The sequence below is a fragment of the Lynx canadensis genome, chromosome A2 (genome assembly GCF_007474595.2).
Source record: "Lynx canadensis isolate LIC74 chromosome A2, mLynCan4.pri.v2, whole genome shotgun sequence".
Taxonomy (NCBI): Eukaryota; Metazoa; Chordata; class Mammalia; order Carnivora; family Felidae; genus Lynx; species Lynx canadensis.
The window spans coordinates 129,892,236-129,920,037 of record NC_044304.2 but is presented as its reverse complement, the minus strand read 5'-3'; the positions used below and the strand labels follow the sequence as shown (position 1 = coordinate 129,920,037).

At 37.5% G+C, this 27,802-nt stretch overlaps 1 protein-coding gene and 1 long non-coding RNA gene across 2 annotated transcripts in view; both read left to right on the top strand.

Moving 5' to 3' along the window:
• IMMP2L (inner mitochondrial membrane peptidase subunit 2) overlaps nt 1-27,802 on the top strand; it is an 885,960-nt gene that overhangs the window by 144,169 nt on the left and 713,989 nt on the right.
• Nucleotides 16,044-26,497, top strand: LOC115509089. The gene is made up of 3 exons (XR_003967229.1): nt 16,044-17,906; nt 18,392-18,397; nt 26,486-26,497. It is a non-coding gene; the product is annotated as an uncharacterized LOC115509089 (long non-coding RNA).

Below are 27,802 nucleotides of genomic sequence, written 5' to 3'. Positions count from 1 at the left end.
TTAAGGATAGGAATTAATTTTCTGTTACGGAATGTTTTCTCCAACTTTAAATGAATGCATTAAACATACACATTACTAACTCCTAGAACTAACACACAAGAAAGTTGTTTAATTATTAGTTTGGAACATAAATTAATTATAAAGTTTCCTAATAAAAATACTGAAGAAACATTTAGGGAAAAATATTTCTACATTAAAGCAATTTAACTGACAGAAGCTTGTCAGCACTTAGAAACATTTATTCTCAGTTATAAATGGTGCGTTTTTCAGCACCATTTTTATTCTAGCTTTCCATCAATATATCATTTAGACAGAAAGTGCTGATGTGGGTTTTTCCAGTCTTACCCTGCAAATGTATTGAAGGTGAATGTGGTTTTAGTTAAATATCTTCTTTACTACATAGTCTGGGTATTGGGTTTTATTAGACTGTTCAAAAGACTTTGTTGTCAAATATATAGGCCTGCTGATCATTTATATGAAGTGCCTTAGTTAAAAAAAAAAAAAAATTAACTACGTACAAGGTGGTTCATTTATCAGCTCTCTCATCTAGAGCTATTTCCAAATTTGGAAGTATGTTATTGAAAGATACATGAGAAGTTATTGTCACCAGCTTTTCCATTTATATTGGTTTACTGCCATGTGAAATTTATAACTAAACTTTCGTATGAAGAAGATAAAACACACTGTCATCTCATCTTGTCCCATTGTACTTTTCAGTTAGTTATAGGAGCAATGATATGCCTTCAGTTTGGTGACATGTTGCACTAGAAAAACCTTTATTTTACAGTGTATGTGACTCAGTGTGTGTGTTTGTGTGTATGCTTATACATGACCCTTGCAGAATCAAGTTGTATTTATGTATACCATGATGTTTTTGTAGCTTAATGAACACAGATGCAATAGATTAGATCATGGATATTCTTTGTATTTGCTTACAGTAATTAAGTCCCTCAATAAATATGTTCCAGTTACTGACCAGACTGTCTGGTAATGAGCATATATTTATGACTGGTTTCATTGGTTAGTAGAGATAATGGGGAGTATTGCAAACTGGTCACTTATTAGACCATCTTAAATATGCTATTTATGCTAAAATTATCATGATTATACAAATAAGATGACTTGGTTTGGTTACATCTAGGTAAATGCTGTTACTTACCATTTCAAAGTAGAATTAGTTATTTTTACGAGTATAAATACATTCTTAGTATATTACTTCTCTGATCTTGGTGGTATCACTTATTTTCCTGTGCTTTAGTTATCTCATCTCTGAGATGGGGATGAAATAGATCCTGTTTCATGGGATTATGGTGAAAAATGAGTTAATGCATGAAAAGGTTTTAGAACAATTCTGGATTCCTAGCAAACACAGTGAGTATTTGCTATTATCATTATTATCACTTTAGATACTTCAAGAATCTACCAACAATATTTTTTGTTCTTTTCCATTGTACATATTGATTAATGTGTAATTTATATCCCATAGAAGTCACCCGTGCTAAGTGTAGAAATCAATGATACATAGTGAATTTACAGAGTTGTGTAGCCATTAACACAATCCAATTTTAGAACACTTTCGACCATTCCAAAAGTATTCTTTGTGCCTATTCATAGTCACTCCTCTTGCCTACCCGAGGCCACTGATCATTTATTTTCTGTTGCTATAGGTTTGCCCTTCCTGGGCATTCCATTTAAATGAGATCACACAATGAGTGGCCTCTTGTGTCTGGCTCCTTTCACTGAGCATGTTTCAGAGGTTCATCCTTGTTGTAGCAGGTCTCAGTATTTTGTTCCTTTTTATACCTGAATAATATTTGTTGTGTCTACATACACCATTTTTAACAATCTACTTGCCATTTTTTAAAAGCTTATTTATTTATTTTGAAAGAGACAGAGAGAGTGATCAGGGGAGGGGCAGAGAGAAAGGGAGAAAGAGATAGAATCCCAAGCAAGCTCCGCGCTATCAGCTTGAACTGTCATGCAGGGCTTGAACTCACATGTAACCGACTGAGCTACCCAGGTGCCCCATGAATCTGTTTGCCATTTGATGGCCCATAGGCTTGTTTGCAGTTTTTAGATATTATGAATAATGCTGCTACAAATATTCTTTATAAGTCTTTCTGTAGTCCTATATTTTTGTTTCTCTTGAGTAGATTCCTAGATGTGGAATTGCTAGATCGTGTGTTAAATTTATGTTAATTTGCAAAGAAACTACCAAACTGTTTTCTAAAGCAGCTGTGTGTAACATTTCATGTTCTCATCCGCAATGTGTGATGGCTTTAGTTTCTCTCTTTCCTCGCCAATGTTTGATATTTTCTGTGTTTTTGATTATAGCTATTGTAGTGTTCATGAAGTAGTACGTTGTTGTGGGTTTAGTCAGCATTTCCCTAACTTCCCTAAAGCACATTTTTCTGTTTCTTACCATGGTTATGCCCCCTTTCTGGGGGTACCCTGCATCTCATAATGTATCAGTATGTGAGCTGAAAGTCCCAGCCCCTTGCCTCAATTGGAAGAATTCTGAAAGGCCATTCCCAAGTTGAGGCTTTTGTGTCATTGGCTAAAGCCTCTGTAACAACTGCATTGCAGTCCAGCTTTTCCTTCTGCCTGTCCTGCTTCCTTCATTTCTTTCCAGATCTGTTCCTGAGACCACTCCCCCAAATGCATGCAAATCTCAGTCTTGGAGTCTGTTTCCCAGGGAATCCTATTACAGCAGAAACAGAGTTGACAATAGTCACTAATTTAGAGATGGCCTCTAGTTTGAATTAATATTTGAGCAAAGACCCGAATAAAGTGAGGAAGTAAGCCAAGCAGATATCTAGGGGAAGAATTTTCCTGACAGAGGAGTGGGTACAAAGATCCTGGGCAGGACCAAGCTTGACAGCAAGAAGCTTATGTGGAAAAATTGAAGACGGAGAATAAGTGGATGTAACTAGTGGCCAGATCATACAGAACTTTGATGGCCATACTCTGCATGGCCTTTGAAGTATATTTGGCAGTGGGATTCCGTGATCATTCTGGATGCTCTGTGAAAATAGAATGTAAGGGCCTGAGAGTAGAAATAGGGAGGCTACTACAACAGTCCAGGTGAGAAATGGTTACAGTTTGAGTCAGTGGTAGAATCGGAGTAGGTAAGAAGTGGCAAGATGCTGAATATATTTTGAGGATATAATTTTTTAATAGTTGGGATATGGAATGTGAGAGAAAAAGAGAAATAAATGATGATTTTAAAGTCTTTGGCTGAGGCAGTTCAGTGAGTGGAAATGTGTGTACTGAGAAAGGAAAGGTGTAGGAGAAGGTGGGGGGGGTGGAAATCAAATTTCAAGTTTAATTAATTAATTATTATTTTTTAAGAGAGAGAGCATGAACAGGGGAGGGGAAGAGGGAGAAGGAGAGAGAGAATCTTAAGCAGGTTCCACATCCAGTGGGAGCCTGATGTGGGGCTCCATCTCACAACTGTGAGATCATGACCTGAGCTGAAATCAAGTCAGGTGCTCAACCATCCGAACCACCCAGGTGCACCAGTCCACCACCCTCCACCCCCACTTTTGGATATGTAAAATTCACATGTCTTTAAAAATACAAGAGTAGATGTGACCTGAAAAGTTGAAATGCAAGTCTGGGTCAGGACTGAAGATAAAATTTTGTGAGTTGTCAGGGCATAGATTTACAGCTGTGGATCTGAGACCCCCTAGACAAGGGTTGGCAAACCTTTCAGGTACACTATGCGGTCTTTGTTGCAACTTTTCAACTCTGCTCTTGTATTGTGAAATATGGTGACAATAATTAAATAAATATGTGTGATTGTGTTCTAATAAATCTTTATTTATAAACATAGGTGGTAGGCTGGACTTGGTCTTCACGAAGTAGTTTGCTGACCTCTGAGCTAGACAGTGAATACAGAAAGAAGAGCTCTTAGGCCTGAACATGTGGCGGGCCCCAGGAGTCTAACTCAGAGCCCAGGAAATGAGGAGGAAGAGCCGCTGATGTCAGAGAGAAACTCAGAACATGTGTTTAGGTTACGATTTATGTTTATCCTCTTTTCACTTGTATTTTTAATTGGACAAAAAAAAATTACATATACACCTAAATATGTAATAGTCTGACCTCCTTTGGTCTTAGACATAGTGTTTCTCTGATACTATTTTTCATTAACCATTTTCTAGAATTTATGGATAAATATCATGTAAAATGCTCAGAACTCTTGAGACATTTTGTGTGTGAGTTTCAATACAAAATTTTAGTGCATTGTTCCAAATACATTTTTTTTGGGGGGGGGTATTATCTAATGTGTAAGGTTATTTAAGCTAATGTAGTTAAAACTTTCTATTCCTGAATTTTCACCTGGTCTCTTTGTTGGGGGCACCTACATTCTTAGGAACAGTCAAAAGTAGAGGCAGTGAGTTCAGGAATAACAAATAAATTTTAAATATGAGCACTTCCATTTCTTGAGACGTTTGAAAACTTAGTTGAATAATGTAGTTGTACACTTTCAATGAAGTACCTAAAAAAATGAATTGTGTAAGCACATGTGAATTCACTAACCCATAGTAGGTAGAAGGTGTTTCCTGGACTTCTGGGATCTAAGCTCAGAAAGATGATTGATAGGACATTATCATAAATCTTGGTTAAACTTGTTTTTAATTTGTAGAATTGTATTTATAGCAAACTATACCTGGTGTAATTATTATTTTTCTGACATTGTTATAAGCAACAGATTCCAGGTGAAATAGGAAATAAGGAACTACTTAAGATACGTTTTTTTTTTTTTTTTTTTTTTCCTGGTAGCTTTTTAGTGCTTAGACACCAGAAGTGATTCTGAAATTTTTGTGTTGTCTACTGACAGACGTTATGTATAAAGAACTCCCATTTTCGTAGGTCACTGAATTAATTTAAGAAATACCAATTGACATCACTCCTTTAGGGAATTGTGGGTTGCTGTTTGATATTATTGTCTTTGTCAAATATGAAAGTTTAAAATGAATTTTATTTTTAGTGCATAGGGACTTTAAGAATGAAGTGATGTCTGTTCCAAATTTAATTTTTTCGCAAATGGACCAGATGTGGAGTTCATAGACTTTGTTTCTACCTCTTTTTCACTAAGATAGTTAAGTGCTCGAGTGTTCCACAGACTGTTGTATGTAGTCATTTATTCTTATATGGAAAAAGAGAGTTCCAGGAGGCATTGGAAACACTTTATATTTTGGCTCAAAAATTATTATTTTTTATTTGTGAAAGAGGGTGGTCATAATTGGTGTCCCTTATGTGCCTATTATATTTGAATGCTTTTGTATTCTGTCAAATATAATGTGTTCTAGATGAGATCATCAAGAAAGAACATTTTTCATTGTCATTACAATAGCAGTTGTGCAAACCGTCTTTTTGCTAAAAGGCTCCAGGTAATTCATAACAGTCCTTTTATTTCAGCTGTTTGTGGTAACCAGTTTTAATTGTATGATGTTGACCCTGATTCCTTGGTATACAAGTTATCTTCTCAGATGAATTTATGTCCTTTGTAGTCCGAAATACTTTAGAAAATAGATTGACTAGTATGAATTTATGTGGCCATTTATTTTGTAGTCAAGCAGATAAAGTACTGTGAGCTAGGTCAGTGCTAAATATGATGAATAGGTCATGCCTTCATAATAAAACTCCTTGTATGTTATCCTGTCATTTGCTATTAGTTAATTACTGTATGTGTTTGTGGTTGTTCTAGATATGGCTTTTGCAATAATATGTCAGTTAAAAAAATAATCATAAACCATCCAAAAATCTTCAAAATGGCATGGATAACGTAGCCCAAATATTACCTTACATTTAGCCACATTAAGAATTCAAACTGCTTTTTAAATCAAAGGGTCCTAATTTTTGCAGTATTATATGGGAAGGGGTCCTTGATTCCCATTTCAGTATCCTCTGTAGGATTCTTAACCATCTGAAGAAAACAGAATTTTGGGTTTTAGATTTGGCTCTCAAATTGTATATGATTTTGGAATAGTTACTTTTGTCTTCTGTTTCTTCATATGTTAAAAAAAAAGCTGCTAGACTATTTTATTGAACAGTTTTAAACAGCACATATATTTTAAATAATTATTATTCACCATGTGATATATTAAAAATAGCCTAGGAAATGCAAAATAAAAAGTAATCCATCTGACTTTAAGAATTTTGGGATATTGGCAAAGATGGCGGCATAGGAGGATGCTGGGTTCACCTCTTTCTGCTGATCACTTAGATTCCACCCACATCAGCCTAAATAACCCAGAAAACCGCTGGAAGACGAGCAGAACAGACTCTCTGAAGCCAACCGTAGACAAGAGGCCCACGGAAGAGGGTAGGAAGGGTGGAAAGGCCGTGCGTGTTACACAGATTGGTGGGAGGGAGCCAGGATGGTGGAGGGGCAGCCCGCCGGCAAGTCAGAGCCCCCTGAGTCTGGCTTGCAAAAGCGGAGGGGCCAGACTGCGTAAGATATGACAGCCAGCGGGACTTAACATCTAGAATGTTAAAAGTCAACAGCTCTGCTCTCCGAGAGCCAGGAGGGTGAGACGACTCTGGGAGGAAGAATTGTTTAGCCACAGAAGAGCAGAACTCAGCAGGGGAATGAAGGTGCTGGCAAGCGCCATTTCCCTCTCCCATCCCCCAGCCGAAATTCCGAAGGGAACAAGTTCCTGGCACCAAATTGCTTGCCCCACGCAAATGCCCAAAGCTGTGTTTCTGTGGATCCATACCTCTGACCTGCCTGCCTCCATCCTGGTGCTGCAGGGCCCCTGCTGCAGGGGACCACCAACAGCAAAGCAAGCTAAGCCTGGCCCTTCTGCCCCTGTGCACCTTGCGGATCTACCCCATCTAATACATACATGGCCAGATCCCATCAAAGCAGCACCACAAGCCTGGCAGTGTGCAAGCAGCTCAGACAGGGGCCACAGCACTCCACAGTGAGTTCTGCCCCTGGGAGAGGGGAAGATAAGGTAAACACCAGTCTGACTGTGGCCCCAGGGGTGGGCTGGGGGCAGACATTGGGTCTGACTGTGGCTCCGCCCACCAACACAAGTTTCTCCTGCAGTTTGGAGCTACCACAGGCACTAACCAAAATGACAAAATGGAAGAATTCTCCTCAAAAGAAACTCCAGGAAATAGTGACAGCTAGCAAATTGATCAAAACCGATTTAAGCATTAGAACAAGAATTTAGAGTAATAGTCATAAAATTAATCTCTGGGCTTGAAAAAAGCATAGAGGACATCAGAGAATCTATTGCTACAGAGATCAAGGGACTAAAAAATAGTCATGAGGAATTAAAAATGCTATAAATGAGGTGCAAAATAAAATCGAGGCAGCCATATTATGGATTGAAGAGGCAGAAGAGAGAATAGGTGAATTAGAAGATAAAACTATGGAAAAAGAGGAAGCTGAGAAAAGGAGATTAAAAAATCCAGGAGTATGAGGGGAGAATTAGAGAACTAAGTGATGCAATCAAACAGAACAATATTTGTATCATAGGAATTCCAGAAGAAGAAGAGAGAGATAAAGGGGCTAAAGGTGTATTTGAACAAATTGTAGCTGGGAATTTCCCTGATCTGGGGAAGGAAACAGGCATTGAAATCCAAGAGGCACACAAAACTCCCTTCAGATGTAACTTGAATTGATCTTCTGCATGACATAACATAGTGAAACTGGCAAAATAAAAGGATAAAGAGAGAATTCTGAAAGAAGCTGGGGATAAACAGGCCCTGACATACAATGGTAGACACATAAGGGTAGTAGCAGACCTATCTACTGTAACTTGGCAGGCCACAAAGGAATGGCAGAAAATCTTCAGTGTGATGAACAGAAAAAATATGCAGCTGAGAATCCTTTACCCAGCAAGTCTGTCATTCAGAATAGAAGGAGAAATAAAGGTTTTCCCAAACAAACAAAAACTGAGGGAATTCGTCACCACTAAACCAGCCCTCCAAGAGATCCTAAGAGGGACTCTGTGAGTGAAATGTTGCAAGGAACACACAGTACCAGAGACATCACTACAAGCATGAAACCTACAGACATCACAATGACTCTAAACCCATATCTTTCAATAATAACACTGAATGTAAATGGACTAAATGCTCTAATCAAAAGACATAAGGTATGAGAATGGATTAAAAAAAGCAAGACCCATCTATTTGCTGTCTACAAGAGACTCATTTCAGACCTGAGGACACTTTCAGATTGAAAGTGAGGGGATGGAGAACTATCTATCATGCTACTGGAAGTCAAAAGAAAGCTGGAGTAGCCATACTTATATCAGACAAACTAGACTTTAAATTAAAGGCTGTACCAAGAGATGAAGAAGGGCATTATATAATAATTTTAGGGTCTATCCATCAGGAAGTGCTAAAAATTATAAATGTCTATGCACTGATACGGGAGCCCCCAAATATATAAAACAATCCCAAACATAAGCAACATTATTGATAAGAATGTGGTAATTGCAGTAGACTTTAATACTCCACTTACAACAATGGATAGATGATCTAGACACAGGATCAATAAGGAAACAAGGGCCCTGAATGATACATTGGGTCAAATGGATTGACAGATATATTTAGAACTCTGCATCCCAAAGCAACAGAATATACTTTCTTCTTGAGTGCACATGGAACATTCTCCAAGATAGATCACATACTGGGTCACAAAACAGCCCTTCATAAGTATAAAAGAATTGAGATCGTACCATGCACACTTTCAGATCACAATTCTATGAAACTTGAAATCAACCACAGGAAATATCTGGAAAACCTGCAAAAGCAGGGAGGTTAAAGAACACCCTAATAAAGAATGAATGGGTCAACCAGGCAATTAGAGAAGAAATTAAAAAATATATGGAAACAAATGAAAATGAAAATACAATAATCCAAATGCTTTGGGATGCAACAAAGGCAGTCCTGAGAAGAACATACATTGCAATGCACGCCTATCTCAAGAAACAAGAATATCCCAAATACAAGATCTAACAGCACACCTAAAGGAAGTAGAAGCAGAACAGCAAAGACAGCCTAAACCCAGCAGAAGAAGAGAAATAATAAAGATCAGAGCAGAAATAAATAATACAGAATCTAAAAAAAACGTAGAGCAGATCAATGAAAGCAAGAGTTAGGTTTTTGAAAAAATAAACAAAATTGATAAACCTCTAGCCCGGCTTCTCAAAAAGAAAAGGGAGATGACCCAAATAGATAAAATCGTGAATGAAAATAGAATTATTACAACCAGTCCCTCAGAGATACAAGCAATTATCAGGGAATACTGTGAAAACTTATATGCCAACAAACTGGACAACCTGGAAGAAATGGACAAATTCCTAAACACCCACACACTTCCCAAACTCAAACAGGAAGAAATAGAAAACTTGAACAGACCCATAACCAGCAAAGAAATTGAATCAGTTATCAAATATCTCCCAACAAATAAGAGTCCAGGACCAGAGGGCTTCCCTGGGAAATTCTACCAGACATTTAAAGCAGAGATAATACCTATGCTTCTCAAGCTGTTCCAAACAATAGAAAGGGAAGGAAAACTTCCAGACTCATTCTATGAAGCCAACATTACTTTGATTCCCAAACCAGACAGAGACCCAGCAAAAAAAGAGAACTACAGGCCAATATCCCTGATGAATATGGATGCAAAAATTCTCAACAAGATACTAGCAAATTGAATTCAACAGCATATAAAAAGAATTATTCCCCATGGTCAGGTGGGATTCATTCCTGGGATGCAGGGCTGGTTCAATATTTGCAAATCAATCAATGTGATGCATCACATTACTAAAAGAAAAGATAAGAACCATATGATCCTGTCAATCGATGCAGAAAAAGCATTTGACAAAATTCAGCATCCTTTCTTAATAAAAACCTCAAGAGAGTCGGGATAGAAGGAACATACTTAAACATCAGAAAAGCCATTTATGAAAAGCCCACAGCTAATATCCTCAATGGGGAAAAACTGAGAGCTTTCCCCCTGAGATTGGGAAAACAACAGGGATGTCCACTCTCACCGCTGTTGTTTAACATAGTGTTGGAAGTTCCAGCATCAGCAATCAGACAAGAAAAGGAATTCAAAGGCATCAGAATTGGCAAAGATGAAGTCAAGCTTTCACTTTTTACAGATGACATGATACTATACATGGAAAACCTGATAGACTCCATCAAAAGTCTTCTAGAACTGATACACGAATTCAGCGAAGTCGCAGAATACAAAATTAATGTAGAGAAATCAATTGCATTTATACACCAATAATGAAGCAACAGAAAGACAAAGAAAGTGATCCCATTCACAATTGCACCAAGAATCATAAAATACCTGGGAATAAACCTAACCAAAGATGCCAAAGATCTATATGCTAAAAACTATAGAAAGATTATGAAGGAAATCGAGGAAGATACAAAGAAATGGAAAAACATTCCATACTCATGGATTGGAAGAATAAATATTGTTAACATGTCAATACTACCCAAAGCAATCTACACATTCAATGCAATCCCAATCAAAATTGCACCAGCGTTCTTCTTGAAGCTAGAACAAGCAATCCTAAAGTTTGTATGGAATCACAAAAGACCTCGAATAGCCAAATAATATTGAAGAAAAAACCAAAGTAGGAGGCATCACAATCCCAGACTTTAGCCTCTACTACAAAGCTGTAATCCTCAAGACAGCATGGTATTGGCACAAAAACAGACACATAGACCAATGGAATAGAATAGAGACTCCAGAAATGGACCCACAAATGTATGGCCAACTAATCTTTGACAAAGCAGGAAAGAATATCCAATGGAAAGAAGACAGTCTCTTTAACAAATGGTGCTGGGAGAACTGGAAAGCAACATGCAGAAGAATTAAATTTGACCACTTTCTTACACCATTCACAAAAATAAACTCAAAATGGATGAAGGACCTGAATGTGAGACAGGAAACCATCAAAACCTTAGAGGAGAAAGCAGGAAAACACCTTTCTGGCCTCAGCCACAGCAATTTCTTACTTGCCACATCTGCAAAGGAAGGGAATTAAAAACAAAATGAACTATTGGGACCTCATCAAGATAAAAAGCTTCTGCACTGCAAAGGAAACAATCAAAAAAACTAAAAGGCAACCGATGGAATGGGAAAAGATATTTGCAAATGACCTATCAGACAAAAGGCTAGTATCTGAAATCTCTAAAGAACTCACCAAACTCCACACCTGAAAAACAAATAATCCAGTGAAGAAATTGGCAGAAGACATGAGTAGACACTCCTCTAAAGAAGACATCCAGATGGCCAACAGGCACATGAAAAGATGCTCAATGTCGCTGCTCATCAGGGAAATAGAAATCAAAACCACACTGAGATACCACTTCTTGCCAGTCAGAATGGCTAAAATAAACAAATCAGGAGACTCTAGATGCTGCAGAGGATGTTGAAAAACGGGAACTCTCTTGGACTGTTGGAGGGGATGCAAACTGGTGCAGCTGCTCTGGAAAACAGTGTGGAGGTTTCTCAAAAATTAAAAATAGATCTACCCTATGACCCAGCAATAGCACTGCTAGGAATTTACCCAAGGGATACAGGAGTGCTGATGTACAGGGGCACTTGTACCCCATTGTTGATAGCAGCACAATAGCCAAATTATGGAAAGAACCTAAATGTCCATCAGCTGATGAATTGATAAAGTTGTGGTTTATATATACAATGGAATACTAGTTGGCAATGAGAAAGAATGTAATATGGCCTTTTGTAGCAATGTGGATGGAACTGGAGAATGTTATGCTAAGTGAAATAAGTCATACAGAGAAAGGCAGATAACATATGTTTTCACTCTTATGTGGATCCTGAGAAACTTAACAGACAACAATGGGGGAGGGGAAATGGAAGAAAAAAGTTAGAGAAGGAAGGAGGTGAACCATAAGAGACTCCTAATAAGGGTTGATGGGGGGTGGGACGGAGGGGAAAGTGCGTGATGGGCATTGAAGAGCTCACCTGTTGGGATGAACACTAGGTGTTGTATGGAAACCAATTTGACAATAGATTTCATTTTAAAAATTAAAAAAAGAGAAGAATTTTAACATATACAGTAATTGCTGTGAAAACAGCTGATAGTAACAAAACAGTATTTCCAGGATGAACATTATATTTAATAAGAAAGAAAGTAGTTTGGGATTTGAAGGATCTGAGAAGACTTTTGGAGAAAATGGTCCTGGACTTGAGGTGGAATAGGATTGGGTAAGAGGTAGAGGATCTGCTGTGTGAGGATGTCCATAGAGAGAATAAGTGTCAATAGACACAAGTAAACATCATGTGTTTGTGGAACTAGGGAGGGTATGTGGCTAGAAGAGAAATTCTTGTGGGGAAGGTAAATAGGAAACAGGTGGAGATTAGAGATGGAGGGTCTTGAATGCTACCTTGAGGAGTTTCAGTTGGTTTCGTGTCAATAGTCAGCAAATAGTCATAACAGTAGTATACAAATGAAAAGAGAGACTCCATTTAATTATGTAGATAATGTATACATATGAATAAGAGAACTTGATTCCAAAGACCAGGAATACCAAGTGAGGTGTTTTGTAAAAAGTAGTTTCAGGACAGAGGGCTTTTGCTTTGCTTTGTTTTGAATATATAAGATATTTATATGGTGAATGAATGAAGGATTGGTCTCTGATTTTATTATTATTATTGTTTAAACCGTGAATGTATAACATGGGAGACAGTCTCCGAGAGGTCATTTTTCCCTCATTTTATTTACTAACCTAGCATTTCATACTATGTTTGGAATATTTGAAACTGTAAATAGATATTAGTTTAATTATGAACTTGTAGAGTTGCTAATCCTTTTGCTTAATAGCACCTCAAGTTATTCCTTTCACCTGGCCTTGTGTGTCGTCATGTAGTCCATGGTTTACCAGTTGAATTGCTGTGTATGACTATGCCTTGCCTAACATTTTTCTTATTTACTCATCATGGATTGCAGAGTGATCTCCTGAACAGCAAGTGGTGGTCCACTCCTAGTCACAGCCTATTTTTACAGAAGTATAATCTGCAGTGTATCTTTGGAAAGCACATGTTTGGGTAATTTCCTTCTTACTTATTGCTTGAAGAAGTACTTTGAAATTCTGAAGGGTATTGGAGCTACAGTTTTAATCCTCTTTACTTACCTGTATATTCTCTTAATGCTAAAACTCTTTTTTTTTTTTTTGCCACTACAGAGTGTGTTTATTTATTTGTTTAGAAATTTTTTAAATGTTTATTTATTTTTGAGAGAGAGAGAGAGAGAGAAAGTGAGCTGGGGAGGGGCAGAAAGAGGGAGACACAGAATCCAAAGCAGGCTCCAGGCTCTGAGCTGTCAGCACAGAGCCCAATGCAGGGCTTGAATCCACAATCCACGAGATCATCACCTGAGCTGAAATCAGATGCTTAACCAACTGAGCCACCAGGCACCAGGGGCCAACAGGTGCCCCACAAAATGTGTTTATTTTTTTTGAGTCAATTTTATTCTACTTGTATTATTGTCAGTTGAGCCTAGTTTCCATATGACACTTAGCACAGGTTGACAATAGAAAATATTTGTTGATGGGGCACCTGGGTGGCTCAGTCGGTTAAACATCTGAGTTTGGCTCAGGTCATCTCGTGGTCTGTGAGTTTGAGCCCCGTGTTGGGCTCTCTGTGCTGACAGATCAGAGCCTGGAGCCTGTTTCAGAGTCTGTGTCTTGCTCTCTCTCTGTATCTCCTCTGTTCATGCTCTGTCTCTCTCTGTCTCAAAAATAAATAAACGTTAAAAAAAATTAAAAAAAAATATTTGTTGATTTAAAATGCTATTCTTAATATTTGTATGTAAATATTCACAAGCAAATTGGAATTATATTTTTACAGACTTTATTTTAACTCATGTTATAAGTTGGTTTGCATTTAGAATGATAGGCTAAAATACCTTTTTTTTTGGAAAATGTTATTTATTGTCAAATTGGCTAACATACACTGTATACCATGTGCTCTTGGTTTTGGGGGTAGATTCTGTGATTCATCACTTACATATGACACCAGTGCTCGTCCCAACAAGTGCCCTCCTCAATGCCCACCACCTGTTTCCCCCTCTCTTAGGCTAAAATTTCAAGGCATCTCAAAAAGATAAACACAGTCTCACCACATGTCATCAAATACTTAAAAAAAAAATCGTGTCTGTTTAGTCCAAAGAGAAATTACTCTGAAAATTTATGGAAGTATTTAAAAAATAGAGACAAGAGCAAAAAATATGGAAAACACAAACATAAGACAAAACCTTTCTTTATCAGAATATATTTGAGAAGGGCTCATCAGTCTAGTCCCTTCCTTCCTTCCTTCCTTCCTTCCTTCCTTCCTTCCTTCCTTCCTTCCTTCCTTCCTTCCTTCCTTCCTTTCTTTCTTTCGTGTGATTCTAAAAAATCGTAAATGTCCTTTCTGTTGAAAATTGTTATGGAAATGAGTAGTAACATTATAAAATAACCTTTACTACAGAGATATTTTATTTCAGAGTAGAAATGTGGTCATGCCTCATGCTGTATGCTTTTCCAAAGATGTAGGCAGGATAGGCTGAGAACTGCTACACAGATTTAGTACCTTAACACCTCACATCACTAATACCTCCTTCACCTGCACATGAATTTAGCACAAAGAAGGTACATTAAAGGTATTGTCATTGAGATTATAGATGTAGGTTGTTGATCACATAGAAGAACCCTAAGGAGAACAGGGTAGGAACATTTGAAATGGACAGTGGGGTAGGGTTGAGAAGGTCAAGACAGTTTAGAAGCGCCGTAGGGGGATACCATCAAGGGGAGATAAAGCAGCAGGGAGTCTAAGATTGGGTTCTGGAAATAAAGGTCATGTCATTACAGAATTTTGATCTTGAAAACCTGAATAGATCATCTTATTAAGAAATAACCCGTTTCTGAATTTGACACCATGGGTTATAAAGGTTAAATGACTTGTTTAGTATTTTAATCATTAATAATTGACAGACCTGAAAGAGCCTAGGTGTCTTGAAATCCTGCACCCATTCATTTACTTAAGTCTTTACAAACTGCTTACTGTTAGCTCAGTATTAGGGATAAAACGTTTTTTGAGATGAAATTTTTATTTCTGAGGCTCTAATGTTTAGTGGGGAAACTTTCTGGTAAGTCAGAAAATTGAATACGAGGTTATAAGTGTTAGGAGTAGATATGTTCAGGTGGCTTGGAAAGCCCCAGGAGAGATACCTCATCAGCTGGATTGTGGGGCTGGGGCCAGGAAATGCTTCCAGGGCAAGTTGGCATTTCATCAAAGCCTATTCTCTACTGTGTTGGTATCCTCAAGATAGTGCAGGCATCTCCATGGTAGTTTTCATGGAGCTTACATAGCGTCATCTTCTGCTTTTAATTTTGAATCTTGTTCATTAGCTAGAGGAAGAGTCCACTTTTTTATTTTTATTTTTATTTTTTTAAATGTTTTTTTTTTTTTTTTGAGAGAGAGAGAGAGTGCACATGCATACGTGTGTGATTGAGTGGGGGAGGGGCAGAGAGAGAGGGAAAGAGAGAATCCCAAACAGACTGAGCTGTCAGCTTGGAGCCCAAATCTGGGCTTGAGATGGACACTGAACCGATGGAGCCACCCAGGGGCCCGAGTCCACTTTTTACTTTTATTTTAATTTATTATCTTTGTGTTTTTAATCTTTATTTTTTTTGAGAGAGAGAGACAGAGTACAAGTGGGGGAGGAAAAGAGAAAGAGGGAGACACAGAATCTGAAGGAAGCTCCAGGCTCTGAGTCAATCCGGGGCTCAAACTCATGAACCCTGAGTTCATGACCTGAGCTTAAGTCGGACACTTAACCGACTGAGCCACCCAAGTGCCCCCCCGAGTCTACTTTTTATTTATTTTATTTATTTATTAAAAAAATTTTTAAACATTTATTTATTATTGAGAGACAGAGAGAGACAGAGCACGAGCAGGGGAGAGGCAGAGAGAGGATGAGACACAGAATCCGAAGCAGGCTCCAGGCTCCAAGCTGTCAGCACAGAGCCTGACTTGGGGCTCAGACTCACAAACTGCAAGATCATGACCTGAGCCGCAGTCAGACGCTCAACTGACTAAGCCACCCAGGTGCCCCAACCGAGTCTACTTTTTAAAGCAGTGTATTATATTCTCTGCCTCCCTCTCTGTCTGCCCCTCACCTGATCTCTCTCTCTCTCTCTCTGTCTCTCAAAATAAACTTAAAAAAAATTAAAGTAGTACATTATATATGTATTTGGCATGTCTCTATGTTGAGCCAAAACATAAAACTTTATAATGCAGGATGTTCTGTTGATTATTTTACTTCATAATGCTGGTAGCCTGAGAGTAGGAATGAAGAAGAATCTTCATTCTGTGCCCTGGAAAGAAGCTAAAAAATTGGATATGCTACTTCATATTTATACCCTAGATTAAAAAAACACACATACACACAAAAAAACAGGTTTTGTAAAGTGTAAAAAGACCATTAATAATACATTTAATCTAAAAAGTGTTGATGGTTTAAACTTGGTGTGTTAGAACAGTTTTGTCTGAAAAGAATGTGATTAGCTCTCTACTGGTTCTATATGGAAAATACATTTAGATGGGTTGAAAAATACAAATCCAAAATGGAAACTGTAAAATACTTAGAAGAAAGTATTGGTGAATCATTTGGTAGTAGGATTAGGAAAGCTTTCTTTGATATAAAACCAAAGGAAGTTATAATGAAGGAAAGTTTGATACATTTGAATATATAAACTGAAAATCTTTTATTTGTCAAAAAACTTGAAATGATGTTTAAAAGCAAATGAGAACCTTCAAAAGTATCTGTAATATCTAACCTATTGCTCATGTATGAAGAACAGCCAAAAAAAAAAAAAAAAAAGAAAGAAAGAAAATTAAAAAGAAAACAAAAGAGAGAAAGCATTGAATTTGAGGGAACATGGACAAAGGTCGTGACAGTTTGGTGGTAGGCATAAAAAACCTACAAAATGTTTACATGGCTTTACTTAACATTTTGCACTTCTAGGAATTTTTCCTGAGAAACAATTCAGAGACCAGAGCAAGGATAAGGGTTTGTTGATTATTGCATTATTATGGCAGTAAATGTCCTAGATGTCCAACAGTGGTCATCTGTTAAATAAGTGATAATATATCCAAATGCTGGATGGCCCCTTTGTAACCATTCAAAAATTGTGTTTTGGAAGACTATGTAAGGATATTGAAAATGCTATTATATAATCAAATTAAAAAAGTAACAAAATGGTGTGTGCTATAATTTCAATATTTAACAAGTAAAGTATGTATGTGTAGGCAAAAGACTGGAGGAACATAGACTGTGTGTTGTGAATATGTGTCTCACATGTCATTTTTCTAAGAATTAAAAATACTTCTCATGTTTTCTATTGCACCATATATTTTAGTGAGGAAAAATTAAAAATTGTGTACCAGCAATCTATATTAAATTATAATCATACTGTATTTATACAAATAATTTGCCAACTCTATGTCTCTATTCTTAGGGCAATATGATATATTGAAATTCAGTAAATACACTTTAAGTTTGTTGTGTAACACTGTTCAGGTGAGGGTATAAATTGATTCAATATCTAATAGTTTTCACTTCAGAATGTTACAGAATGATGTTACTACAGTTAGCTGTATAATTTTAGTAGACTAGAGATGAAATTATACTATGCTTTCAGTTAAGTTATTTTAAATATGAAAAAGGTGAAAACCATGAACAGCAGAATAAAAACAACCAGTTTCTTATATAAAAATACCAAAAAAACTTTACTGATGGTAGTATTTTCTGACTTTTAGAAATCTTGTAGCTGTATTATATTTTTCATTAAACTCTGGATATTCCTTATACTTCCACATTCATGGGTAAAATAATTGCAATAGTAATGTGTAGCTAAATAAAATTGAGCTACAATTTTTCAAATCAGTTGCTGGCTTTCTAATTGAAAATACCTTGCAGGTTACTGTTGATGGAAATAGAAAAAAAAATGGCAGAGAGTAGAAGAGCAATGTGAAAGAAAAGTAGCTTACATCATTTAAACATAGGTCTTGGTACTGTAGTTGGGGAAAAATGATTGAGTAGAAATGTTTTCAAAGATGCCTCGCTATGGAATTGTCTTGTGGTCTATTTTCCAATGAGATTGCTAGTTTTTTGATTTGGTAGCTAAAGGATCTGATTTTTAAATTCCTTGGATATGAAAATATCCCAATCTGTTGGGCTTAAATATGGTGAGCTTGAAATTTCTGTTATTCGTTTAGAAACATGATAATGATAGCAAATAAAATTTATTGAGCACTTACTGTATGCTGTATCCAACGCTCACTGCTTCACATGGATTATCTCTAGTGGTCAACTAGAGCCTGTTGGGAGAGGAAGGTGTACCTTTATTTTATGTGCCACTAAGGAAGAAAAACTACTGTTATTTAAACTATAGTATCATTGACTTGCCATATATCATAATTCCAGAAATGACAAAATAGTTAAAGAATTGTAATAAATGAAACTCATTGGTTGGTAGATGGGAGATTTGACTAGCAGACTGATCAGTAGCTGGTTATTATATTGAATGTTGTGTTTTAGAAAGGTTATTATCACTGAAAGGAGAAAATTTTGCAAATGTGTGAACATGGCAATAAAAAACAGCGCGTGCTTCGATTCAGAATGAAGTTGGGTGTTTTCCCTGTGTTGCTTCACTATCTCTAGGCCTGACCTTTTTGGGAAAAGGATGCAGCACCCATTTATGTGGCCAGAGAATCAAAAAATAGGATTCTGAGGAGTCTGTCAACCGTCAGGGAGTGATAGCTTTTTCTCTAAGCAGAAGCTAAGCTTTAATTTCTGCCGGTTTTCGACATTAGATTGTAAAGTTGTACTCCTGGCAGTGATGCCAGGAGCCAGTACATCTCATAGTATTTAAGCCCAACAGGTTGTGATATTTTCATGTCAAAAGAATTTAAACATCAGATCCTTTAGCTACCAAATAAAAAAAAAAAAACTAGGAATCTCATTGGAAAATAGACTATAAGACAATTCCATAGTGAGGAATGGTGATGGGAAGGATTTTAAAAGTAAAACAATATATGGTTATTGAGAAAAAAAAATAAGTTGTTATTTCTAGAGACACTGAACTGTAGCCATTCTTATACATATGACTTTGGGAGCAAAATTAAATAACCGTTACTAATATGCCAAGTGTATAGACTGTAGATATTCCTTTAGCACAGTAGACAACAAAGTATAAGTCTAGTTGAAAATACGTTATGATTTAAATCCTGCCTATTACCTGCTTCAAACTTGAGGAGGGAAGAGGGAAGGGAAGAAGAAATGGAAGGTTTTTTCCCCAAAAGGCAATACAAGGGGACTAGCTGCAGAGGCTAGATACTACAATATCCAATATAGTATTGCATATCTAATAATAGTTGCAGGGAGCTATTACTTGTAAGGTGGTCTGAGGAAAAAAGGAAAAAGAGTTAATGCCTTGTTTTATTGTATAGAGATATTTGGTCTTTGTACCCAGTTCCTAGACAGAGCTCCAAGAGCCCTTGGAATATTTATTTATTTATTTATTTATTTAATTAATTTATTTAATTTATTTATTTAAGTTTATTTTGAGAGAGAGAGAGAGAGAGAGAGAAAGAGAGAGAGAGAAATCCCAAGCAGGCTCTGCACTGTTAGCACAGAGCTTGATATGGGGTTCGATCTTATGAAGTGTGAGATCATGACCGGAACCGAAGTGAAGAGTCAGATGCTTAATTGAGCCATCCAGGTGCCCCAGCCCTTGGTATTTTCTGAGTGATAAGGGTAATATGAGCATCTTTTGTTCTAATGAGGCACCTCTTGCTAGACCCCTTGATAGCTTCAGATGGGGACTGGTCACCAGAATAGCAAGCCTTGACCAAATGCTTGAAATTTCCAACCATCACACAATTTCTGGGTAAAGGAGAGGGACTAGAGATTGAGTAAATCACCAACAGCCAATGATTTAATCAGCCATGCCTATGTAATGAAGCTTCTGTAAAAATCCCTAAATGACAGTTTTCAAAGAGCTTGAGAGTTGGTGAACACACCCACGTGCTAGGAGGGTGGTACACCCCAACTCTGAGGGGACAGACCCATGTGCTTGAGACCCTTCCAGACCTTGCCCCAGGTACTGCCTTCAGCTGACTGTTCTTTCATATTCTTTGTAATTAACTAGTAATAGTTATGAAGGGGTTTTTCAGAGTTTCAGAGTGTCATGACTGACATCTGAAGTTGCCAGTCTTGGGGGGTACTGAGCCCTTGAACCTGTGCATCTGATGCTAAATCTGGGGAGTTAGTATCAGAATTGAAATGAATTGTAGGAACCTCAGTTGTAGTCAGAATTCCTTGGTGTCAAGAAGTGATATGAGTAAAAGCAGCTCAACCATAATTTGGAGAAATAGGGAGTTAAAGGCCATAAAATTGGAGGGGAGAAGTAAGGATATAATAAATAGGTTGATGGGATGTGATTTCAGTGGAAGCAAAGGAAGTTAAATTGATAGAATAGGGTAAAAAGTAGTCAGCTTAGGTACTTTAGGATCTAAATCGCTAAATGCTGGACCATGGCAGAACATTATTTTTGTGGCTGCTCTTGTATGTTTTTAATGGGCAGGGAACATCAACCATTAAAATGTGGCTTGAATAGGAAAGAAAAAAAAGGGTTTGAGTTGTTTAGGTAAACATTTTCCTGGTTAGCCAATATATTCCTTGGCAGGGTGCTTAAAGGATTGGAAATGTGTTCAATTAATTAATTGCCCATGTGACTCTGGGGCTAGGAATGCCTTCTTTTCCGAGGCCCACCTTAGGTAGCAGATGACCAAAGAGAAAGTACGGTTTGAAGATGTGATCTGCTGGATGTGAAATCAAGTGGGTAATGAAGAATCCATATGTGCAGAGCCAGGAGAGAAGAGTGAAGCAAGCAGGGGAAGAATGCTTTCTAAGATTTCACTACCAGCCAGGAAGAATTAGCCTGTGATTGAAGCTGTATATGTTGCAGTTCAAGGACAAGGGGGCTGTGCTCAGTGCCAGCCCTAAGAAGGCTGGAATCCTGCCTGGAGAGTGGAGACAAATCAAAGAGAGGTGTGTTTGTATTACCATATATTAAGGAATTCTATCTAGGCTTCCTTGCATTCATACATTTGTCTCACTTATTCTTTGTCTATTTGGCATTTTTTTGTTTTAAGGCTGAAGCTTTTTCTTTTAACAGCTTGGAGTTTTGCATAGTCATTACTGAATAAAGCAGAGACACAGTGCATTATCTACCATTTGCAGTTTGGGTTATTAAGAGCAAAAATTTAAGACACAAAGCAATCTGAGTGTAGAATACTTTTAGATATGAATAACTGTTTCCTTAATTGTCCAAAGTCTAGCTTTGTTCATACTCAATTTGTTCATATTTTTTTGTGATTCATCTTTATCAGATTTTGCAAAACATTGTAGTTATTTTTCTTAGCTACAATAATTTCTCCCTTTTTGCACTTACATTTCATCAGATTGTGAACAAATTAATTATGCCATTATAGCAAAAACAATTGGTAATAAGTGTGGGAAGAAAACTGACTCTCAGTGAGCGTACAACTCGAGGTATGGGGGGAAGAGCACGTGTGTGGTAGACTGGCTGACAGAGTGTGTGCCCTGGGACATCAGTGTGTGCGTTTCACGGGGGTGAACAGAGAGCTTTGGCCTACTGGGTATCACATGAGATCTGCTCCTGTTTTTGTGATGCTCACAGACCCTCCAGCTCCTCTGTTCTTAGGCTTTGTAGAGATCCTGAGGCCTTTTGAAAATCTTTCATTTATATATTAATCATAATCCATGTTTGTAATTATTACTAAAAATGAACATAATGCAATATATTAGTAGTTGGAGCTAGTATTCTAGTAGATAATAGACTTTCAAATAAAACTTGTAAGAATTCTTGAATTTATAAGTAAATTTTTTTATGATAGTTGAATGAATTTGGTGGTAAATGGTAGGGAGTAATATTACAAATTGATCATTGAGATCTTTTAAACTTATCCTATAATTAGAGTTTTACTCTTCATATTTCTGTATTTATGAATTTGTCTGAATTTGCTTTGTTTTAAAATGTGATACTAAAAATACACACACAGAAATTGAAATTTAGTCCCACTGCAGTCCCATAATCTCCTCCTATTTTGTTCTGTTGCTAAGCCAGAAATTCACATTTACTAGATTATTATCTATTGCCATGGAAATTGTTTTGTTATATTTCAATTTCACTACAGGAACAAGCAGCAGGAGCTAATGGACCATAAGAGGGAAATTTGTTGTTTAAATAATGATTATCTTTTATATTTGGCTAACATGAAAAGGGGAAAGTACAATTCTTTTGTCACACAGCATGAGAAGGTGAATGGATGAGAGTCAGAGGCAGAATTCACCTTAAGAAAATTCACAACTATATAGTGAGTTAGAAATAACATTACCCAGTCACAAGACAGAACTGTAAAAGCTGTCCATACCAAGCTATGTTTAATCGAAAAACAAAGGAAGTCCTTATTGTGGGCTGGGTTCTCCAGCAGTAAACACAGTGATGGAGTTTGGGGTGCAAGATGTGTGTCAGGGGTCATGTGCTTTGGCTGGAAGCAGGAGCTGCAGGATTGGGCAGAAAAAGAAGCTCGAGCTGCCCTGCAGACCTGCTGATGCTCAGGCTACACCGTGGTTGCTCTGGGGGAAGTATTGCCCTCAGGGTTGCCTCCTGTTGCCACCGACCTCCCCTGCCCCAACTTTGTTGCAGGATGTGAGATGCCTCAAGGTGGGACTGCCCTCTGCAGCTGCAGTAGATTGAATTCTCTGCACCTAGAGGCTGTCCACTGACCATACTCCCCCAGACGGCAGGGAGCCAGGGCGTCCTTGAAGGCTGATCTGGGAGACACATCTGTCTACGTGGATCTCTTCCTTGCATGAATATCAGAGATTTCCTGCAGTTTTATCCTTATGGTATTTATAATTCCCAGTATACATCACCTTTAATCAGGCAAGTGTTCACATTTTTTTAGACATATTGATGATAAAAGCCCTTTTAACGTCCTTATTTGGTTTAAGTGCTTTTTGAATTATGTAGGTTGTATTTTGCCTCTAGCCACAACATATCCTTTTTGTTTTTTAAATTCATAGCAGATTGAAGCCCTTCATAGAAAGTTAAGACTTTTCTTAATAGTATAAGAACAGTTATAAACAGACATTTCTTTTTAAAAAACATATTATTTTATAATGATTTCAAATTTAGAAAAACATTTCAAGAAAAGGACAAAGAACTAATATGTTCTTCCCTCACATTCCCCTAGTATTGGCATTTTACTACACTTATCCCATCATATTCTCTTTATTGTCTCACTTGATTTCTCTCTCAGCCTTTACTCTGATACATTATTATTTTGAAGTGGTTTCTTTCTTTTTGGCTTGAGAGTAAAAATTGCAGACATGATACCCTAGTATTTCTTTGGTACTTAAGAGAGCATTTCCTAAAAATAAGGATGTTGTTCCACATAACCCCAATATAATCAAAATAGGAAATAAATATTAATAGGATATTACTGTTTAATCCATAGATCTCATTCACAACTCACCATTTGTCCCAGTGATGTTCTTTATGAGTCTAGAATCCAGGATCATACTTTGTGTTGAGTTAACTGGCTTTCTGGTGTCATTCAGTCTGGAACTATTCCTTAGTCTTTCCTTATCTTTCATGATCTTGATATTTTGGAAGAGTTTAGCCAAATCATGCTTTTCTTTTTATCTGATGTTTCCTTATGAATGGATTCAGACGATGTATTTTGGGTAGGATTACCATAGAAGAATGATGTTGTGTTCTTAGTTCATCATGTTGAAAGTCAGTCCAGCTTATCTTATACTTTTCTTGTTCCAGCCTTGGAATTATGAAGGAATTCGGGTTCCTTTTAATGGAGAAGGACATTTAGACATGGGGAAACCAAGATTTAGGTTCTTTTGTTTTTAATTTTTTTTAATGTTTATTTCTGAGGCAGGGAGAGACAGAGCATGAGTGGGGAAGGGTCAGAGAGAGAGGGAGACACAGAATTAGAAGCAGGCTCCAGGCTCCGAGCTGGCAGCACAGAGCCCGACATGGGGCTTGAACTCACAAACCATGAGATCATGACCTGAGCTGAAGTCGGTCGCTCAACCGACTGAGCCACCCAGACACCCCAAGATTTAGGTTCAAAAGATGCTCACTGCTACTGGAGTATCATTCCTGCTAGGTCTAACCAGGGAATGAAATTAGAAAGTACAGGTTTTTTTTTTTTTTTTTAATGTTTATTTATTTTAGAGAGGGGGAGGGGCAGAGAGAGAGGGAGACAGAGGATCCCAAGCAGGCTCTGCGCTGATAACACAGATGTGGGGCTTGAACTTATAAACCATGAGACCATGACCTGAGCCAAAGTTGGATGCTTAACTGACTGAGCCACCCAGGTGCCCTGAAAATACAGCTTTTATAAACACACACTATATGCACATACATCTCTATCTATATGCATGTATGTTCCTGTAGACTGATCTTTCTAAATATGTTCATACCGATACCTTCTTTTTATACTTATAGTTTCTTTCTCCAGCATTGAAAAACCTGGCTCCCATTAACCTTAAATATTTACTTGTTTGCTTGTTTCCCCTTGTATATAACCAGTCTCTCAGCTATGTGGGTCACTCACTTGGCCCTACTATCTCCAACCAGCTGGTTGAATATTTGATTTTGGCTTTGCTGGCCATGCCAACTACTTGCTCAGTCTCAACCAAGGGGAAGGGTCCCAGATGCTTCTCATGTTTCCTAGTCCTATTATTATTTTTTTGTGGATATAAAGTACTGCAGTGACTCTGAAAAAGATTCAGCTGAGTAGGTAGTATTTGCTATGGGTATATCATAAAAGACATTCCTAAATTAAAAACGGGATTATCTAGTAGTTTAGTGGTTTCTTTTTTTGTTTGTTTTTTCAAAATTATTACTATTCTAAGATGTGAATGACAGGATTTTATTGCTTAGTTTAAGATTCTGTTATGGACAATAATAATAGCACTGAGACATGTGCTAGCCATTTCTGATATTAAATATAGTTTCTGAATAAGAAACCATTTATATTGTTAAGGCAGATCTTTCTTTAGATTCTCTTGGATCTATTTCTTGGCAGTTCAATAAGTGATGGCTATTAGCGAAAACAATTTTTGTTGAGCCTTGTTTATTGGTTGCAATAATGAGAACAGTTATTGAGTTCGATAATTTTGTGCTTTTATTTTCAAGTAACAAAGTGTTCTTATTTTGTGATGATACCAAGGAAAGGCAGTTTAAAAGCTGGCTTTAAAGGATCTGTAGCTTTGAGAGGTTATAATTTAGAATGGAGGCATGGTGGTCAGAGGAAATGAGCCAAAGTTAAAAGCCTTTTCTGTGCCATTGAATCTGTAACCATCCTCAAAGTACTCTGCACTTTATGTCACAAAAAAGCCTCAAATCCCGTGGGTAAATGTTATCTGCAGGAACCTCATCATTTCTGAAAACAGTTCTTTTATTCTTAGAGTGTTTGAACAAGAAATACAAATAATAGTATTTTCTTCTCTTTTTTGCAGGACAACATATGGATATAGGAGTTCCTCTATTTTTGAATAAGTGCTTTGTGGTATAAAAAGCAAAATCAAATTGAAAATTAATGAATGGTGAGGCAAACTTAAGGTGTTGGTTAAATCTCTTTCTTTTGCCTCCTTTGTCAAGCAGCATTATCAATTGTTCTCATCTTGTGGGGTTGTTTTATGCTTGGTTTTCTTTTGGAAGATAAAGCATAATTACTTGTCAGCCAAAAGTTTATGGCATAGACACTTTTGCAAATAGCTTTAAAGGTAGATCTTGATTATATATAACCTGTAAGGAGCACACAGGATATGGGCAAAGCAGTTGATGAGCAGTGGATGTGACTGTACGTGGAGAGAAGTGAGTGAAGTCTACTTCATTTTTGTGCTTTAAATCTGTCCACACTTTCTCTCGAGTCTTTCATGGTTTCTGCTGTCCTTGTCTAATGTAACTTGAGTTGCTTCTTACCCTGTTCCTCATCCCCTTTTCTCTGCCTCTCTCTCACACACAAATACACATATACATACACAAACTCACCCACAAACAAGTACGCATACATTCACATTTGAATTTAAATGGTTGGCATGCTTAGGAATATTTGCAACTGGAGGTCACACAGGCCAACGTCTCTAATTGTGTGTTTGTGTATATGTATGTGCACACCCACACGTGCATACCATTTCCAAATAGTTGACCACCGAAAGTACTTGGCTTACGGTAGGTATGCAGTTCACATTTGTTAAGTGAATGACTCTATGAGTCCAAAATGACAAGTTAATGACTGGAGCAAATGGAGTCTCATGGAGACATTGTTTCTGCTATGAAGATTTGTTTGTTGTAGAGACGGCTACTCCAGATGATATAGTATTTGTATGGAACAGTTGTTAGTTCGAGTCTGAAGCTTTGCCCCACCTCTCTGAACCAAAATTTACTTCTGACTGACAGAGGGTAATTAATTGAACTGCACAGATACTTCACTGGGAAGGGTAAATCATGCCTTAGATGAAGACAGTCACCTGGGTATGGGACCAGATATGTGTACTTTTCCCTCCTCTTGATAAGCTCTTCTTATTGCAGCTCATTTTGTGTCTTGTGACAGCCAAGTGACTCAGAGTAGAGTGAAATGACTTTTGTATGACAGAAACCATAACAAACCACTCAGGACATTTGCCTTTGAAAACAACAATAAAAAGATCAAACATTCTCTGGTTACCACTTTAACATTGTACAGTTTGGAGTGGTACTGCTAGTCCTGTCAGTGAAAATTACCATTTGGCATCTTCTTGGAGTGTCTAAATGTGTAGTTGGGGACCCACTTGGGCACAGGATAGTGCTATGAGCCCTGCTCATGATTTTCTGAACTACTTCCTAATGTGCCTGAAATGCTGAGAGCAGGGCATTGCTTCCCCTACTACTTTTCTAAATGACAAGACCTTCCTCCTTTTTTCCCCCCACGTATAGTCAAATTTATTCCATCATATGGCAGCAATCCAATTTCCCCCTGTTAAAAGGCATCCCTCACCATGTCCGTAGAGCAATCCCCTTCTCTCTCTCTCTCAGAGAGAAAGCCCAAACTTGCCCGTGAGCAGTGTCCACATCTAATTCATTGAAACCATTTTCCTCCATTCAGTACTAAGACCTCCCAACCATTAAGCTCAACATTTTAAGGACCAAAAAATTCTAAAAGTGGGCTATTAGGTATCATAGAGAGCCCAACAAAAATGCATATGTGTGTACACCAAAAGACGTACATGAGAATGTCCATGGCAGCGCTCTTCCTAATAGCCCCAAATGGAAGCACCTCTGATGTCTGTCAACGGTGGAGTGGATAAACTCAGGTATAGTCATGAAATGTGGCCTATTTGTTCATTGGATAGCAGCGAAAACAAATGGAAAACTGTCCAGGTAACAACACAGATGTTAAAGGAGGCAAAAAGAATACATCATGTATTAAATTTATCTAAAGGTTAACCACTGGCAATTTGTGGCTTTAGTATCCTTACCTTTGAGAAGGAAGAAGAGTAATGACTAGCTAGGATAAAGGCTAGTAATAAGGACATATTAGTGTTGTACTTGATATGGGTGGTGGTTACATAGTTATCTTCACTTTGCAACGAGTCATGCCAAATATATTTGTGCACCTTTCTGTATGTGAGTTATACTTCCATTAAAA